Below are 5,106 nucleotides of genomic sequence, written 5' to 3' on the forward strand. Positions count from 1 at the left end.
AACCTGATTGATTTCTTCTTGTTTTAAGATCCAAGGGGTTGGACCTGCACTCACCAGGAATTGATGGGGTAAAAGGAGGGGGGGTGGTTAAATTATCCTTGTTTTAAGATCCAGGAGTTTGGATCTGTGTTCACCAGGAACTTGGTGGAGAAGTCTCTCAAGGCTACTGGGAGGGAGACAGTCTGGGGGGAAGGTAGACAGTGTTTCCCAAATAACTCTTAAAGGATTTGGGTGATTGCAGTAAAACCAGATCTAAGCTGGTAATTAAGCTTAGAGGTTCTCATGCAGGTCCCTACATCTGTACCCTAGAGTTCAGAGTGGAGAAGGAACCTTGACAAGCACCCTCTTGAAAAAACTCCTGGGATGCTGGGGAAGGAGGGTCTGTGGGCATGCGGAAAAGTGTATGCAAACCAAGGAGCCAGCGGGAGAGTGCGTGGATGGCAAGTGATGGTGAGCATGTTAAACGTTCATATGTGTGTGCAGGAGCATGTATGTGTAGGATGAGACCATGGAAAAACGTACAAAAGTGATTGTGAGGCCTTGGGCTTTACCAAGCAGGGAGCACAAGGCTGTTGCACTGTAGCGCTAGTGTAAAAATGAGTGCAAGGGCTAGGGGATCATCCTTTGCACTGAGCAGCAGGGATTCCCCTTGGGATCCTGCTCCCTGACTCCTGAGAACAATGCTGAGTGCAAACGGGCTGGACGTGGGAAGAGAATGGTGATATCTGAGGAGACCTGGGCATTTGCTGGCAGAATCTTTCCTTTGCTAACGAGGGACAGCACCATGGGCCCCATCCCCTTGGGGTCTCACTCCTGCTACTGGGTGAGAATTGCCTGGCACCCATGCCTATCAATGCCGGCTCGGGATCCCCTGTGAGTGCACCCCATCCTGCTCAGCACTTCTTACCTTGCATGGCTATACCTGGCAGCTACGCTGGGCTGGATCACATCCTCCGTGTGCGTGGAAGAGAGAGTGTGTGTATGGTGGGAGGCGTTGTTCACAAGCAAGGAGTGCGAGTGTGCAAAGGGAAGGCGTGACTGGGGGTGTGCACAGTCTGAGTGACAATGCAAGGGAGAATGTGAACCTACGTTGTGATGAAGTGGGGGGTTTTCTTGTTGTTTCCTTGTTTTTCCAATGGTTTGCATGCAGAGGGAGTGGGATTCAGTGTCCCCGGGTGTTACTGGTTTAACCAGGTGAGGGGAGAGGGAGTTTGTTGTTACAGAGGACCAGAGAGGGAATTTGGGACCCCAGCCAATGGCCTGGAGGATGGACACCCCAGCGACTGGTGCCCTGGAGACCAGCTCAGGAGTCTCAGCCAGTTCTGGCCAGTGGGAGGACAATGGGCTGTGAAGAGAGGACCCGGTGACCTAACCAGCCGTTTCCAGCCAGAGGGGCCAGAGGAGGGCTGAGAGGAGAGGAGGCCCAGGCAACCCAGTTTACGACCCTGTTTACCTGAAGAGAAGACAATGGACAGAGGGGGCTTGGGGGCCTGCGGTGATATCAGATGCCCAGCTGGGAAGCAGGGGGGCTCTGGGCTGGAGAGAGGGAGCAGGCAGAGCCCACTGGGTGCAGGGGAGACTTGGATGTGCTGTGCTGAGGGAGGCCAGGCCTGAGGCTGGAGAGTTTCCTGTGCTGTGTTCAATGCTCAATAAACCCTTCTGTTTTAAGCTGGCTCAGAGTCGCTCCGGGCTAGAGAACAGGGGGCATCAGCCCCTTTGGGGGTGGAGGCCCCAGGGGTCCAGAGCGAGTGGACTCCCCGAGGGGGCCCATGGCGAGAGACAGACGTGCTAAGGCTCAGAGAGGTGCAGCTCCAGGAGGTGGAGCGGCCTGACCCCGAGAGAGAGTGGATCTCCAGGCAGGGCTGTCTCACTGGGGCCATGAGTGGGCACGACCTGGGAGTCCATGACATACATGTCTGAGGCACGTGTGTGTACAGCAGTAAGGGGGATGAGAAGATATGAGCATGGGGGCATGTATAAAGACCAGGTGCCAGGCTCTGCATTGACTCGCACCATGCACAGTGATTTATACTAGTCAATGGGCATCAAGTGTCACCATTCTGAGTTAAAAGCATTTTGCACCCATCTCACACTGATGTAACTGACCGCACCAGCTGCAAGACAATAGAGAGCTGGCCCCAAGTGCACGTAAGAGTGAGAGTGAGTGTGCCTGTGCAAACGGAGTGTATGCATGTCAGGAACGAGAGTGACTGTACCCATAGAAGAGTGAGCGTGCATACCAGTGTGATGTGCAGGGAGTGGCTGGGAGTGGCCGTGTAAGAGTGACTGCGTGTGAGGAGTGTGCACGGGCATACAAGGAGTTAGTGTGACTGTGCACGTGTCCACACATGGAGCCAGCGTGAAGTGAGCTGTAGCTCACGAAAGCTCATGCTGAAATAAATTTGTTAGTCTCTAAGGTGCCACGAGTACTCCTGTTCTTTCTGCTTTGAAGGTGTCTCTGACATCTCTTTCGATGTGGGTAGGGACAGAGGCTGGGAGATGAGGCTGCATTGGGACCTCTTGGCTAGGAGTTAGATGGGCACCATCTGCTGGAGCTGCAGGGAATGGAAAGCCAGTGTAAGGGTGGCGTGTGCATGGGGGTAGGGTGCAGCTTTCCGGGAGACCCTTGTGTTTGGGCCACAAAGAAGGGGTTCGTTCTCTTGGTTACATTAGTTAATAGATGTGTAGATTTATATAACAAACCTCTCTGGAATGTGAACAAGCCCTGTTAGCAGTTACCCAGTACCCCACTATCTAAGGACTAGTAACTGCAGCCAGCAAAAAGCCCTACCCCATATGACTCACCCCTTCAGGGAAAGGCTGAGCAAAGACATGGGCCTGTGGGGTGCCCCAAAGGTCACTGAGATCAGCCTGTGGGGTCTCCTGGCAATGAGGATTCAACCATAAACACACTAGGGACTATCTCGCAGGCCTCTCGAAGGGATCTGCTGCCCATTGCATAAAGAACAGGACTTGCTGCCTCCTCCCACACCAGACTCTGAGGTCTCTTTGTGTCCTGATGCCCCCTCCTCCCTGTCATGGGCTGTGTGCTGCCCCCTTGCAGATTTGATGGAGATTAAGATTCAGGTTAGGGTTAAGTGAGTCCTTCAGGTGGCCTTTGGTGACAAGCCTGGGAAAGGCACCTGGGGTCACCCTGTCCCACCCAATGCTGCTGCACAAATCACACTGGCAAGATGGGGTGGAGGACTAAGCTAATTTATAGGGGTGCTGACTATTTCCAAAGCAGATTGCCCCATTTCTTTAGCCACTGCTAGACAGGTGGATGGACAGACAGGGGATGGATGGAGCTACGATAGTGTATTTTGCAGGAGGATGGATGGACAGAAAGAAGGATGGGTGGACAGATGGATGGGTGGAGCTATTGCAGTTTGCTGGACTGGAGATGGATGGACAGATGGGTGGATGGGTGGATGGCTGGAGCTGTTGCAGTGTGTTGGGCATGAGGATGGATGGAGGGTTGGATGGATGGATGGGCAGAGCAGTTGCAGTGGGTTGGGCAGGAGGATGGATGGATGGTTGAACAGGCAGACGGATGGGCGGAGCCATTTGTGACATTCCCCTGGTGTTATCTGGACCGGTGATCTGTTAGGTCACTTCAATCCTTGACTCTGGGAGCCAACCTTACCCTGCTCTGCAGTGCGAACCCCCTCTCCTGGGCTATTCACGCATTGCCTAGCATGTAAGCTGCTCCTTGGATTTTGCAACCGAATGACACTAGCCAATATCTCCAATCCCAGACACATTCCTAGGAACCTCTGTCGTGCAGTGTCCAGTTATGCCTGCAAGCTTATATGAGTTTGTCAATTTAACTAAGAAATTGATATGCACCAGGCTTGTTATCCCAAGGGGAGTCTCTGACACACTTCAAACCAAATGCACTGCTTCAGGTCGAATAGCCAAACTGGTTTATTAACTAATAAGACAGATTTTAAGTAATTGTAAGTCAAAGCATAACAAGATTTGGTCAAATGAAATAAAAGCAAAACACATTCTAAGCTGATCTTGACACTTGCAATGCCCTTACAAACTAGATGCTTCTCACCGCAGACTGGCTGGTTGCTCTTCAGCCAGGCTCTCCCTTTTGATCAAGTTGCTTCGTGGTGGTGTCTGTAGATGTAGGTGGAAGAGAGAGGAAGAGCATGGCAAACGTCTCTCCCTTTTATCATGTCCTTTCTTCCCTCTTGACTTTGTCCCTTCCCTCTTCAGAGTCAGGTGATGTTACCTCATTGCAGTCCCAAACTGCCCAAAGGAAGGGGGAGGAGTGACTCCTTCCAGAGTCCAACAGATCCTTTTGTTGCTGCCTAGGCCAGTGTCCTTTGTTCCTGTGAGGCTTGGCTGAGTTTGTCCCATACATGCCCTGATGAGGTGTGAACTACCTCCCTTCTCTTGGAGTTTTTGCCTGGGCTTATTTTAAGCCACAAGGATATATTTTCAGCCTCATAACTACATACATGAAATTATAACCTACAACACTACTGTAACATCACTATAACAATGCTCAGTATCTCATGAGCCTTCCGAAGACACCCAACATGACAAACTTTGCATTGGCTACCGCACAAGCATTTTACAAGGATGAACACGGGGTGCTGCATGTTCCCCCAAGGTACAGACCATCACACTGTTGCACTGGGTTGGGCAGGAGGCCGGACAGATGGTTGGTTAGATGGATGGGTGGAGCTGGTGCAGTGGGCTGGGTGCTCCTGCCCCAGAGCTCTTGGTACTTTTCCAACAATTCCCAGGTTGGCCAACGGGTAAGAGCCCTAGGGGAGCAGAACGGCCAGCAGCCCCCACCCGCTGCGGGGCAGGACCGCACGTGCCACCAGCGCCACGTGCGGCGAGTCAGGTCCGGGGGCCCCTCCGCATTCGACCCGTTAAGCTCCGCCTTCCTCACTGGCCCCGCCCCCTAAAATAGCCCCGCCCCATGCAACTATCCCCGCCCATCAGCACCACTGGGTCACGTGGCATGGTTTGTCTCCCCGCGATTGGTCCCTTTCGGCCCCGCCCCGCGAGCGACCCCGGCGCCGGCGCAGTTCAGCGCGGAGCGGCGCGATGGAGGACGGCGGCGGCGGGGGCCAGAGCCGG

This window comes from Gopherus evgoodei, chromosome 9 (assembly GCF_007399415.2).
Source record: "Gopherus evgoodei ecotype Sinaloan lineage chromosome 9, rGopEvg1_v1.p, whole genome shotgun sequence".
In the NCBI taxonomy this organism is placed as follows: Eukaryota; Metazoa; Chordata; order Testudines; family Testudinidae; genus Gopherus; species Gopherus evgoodei.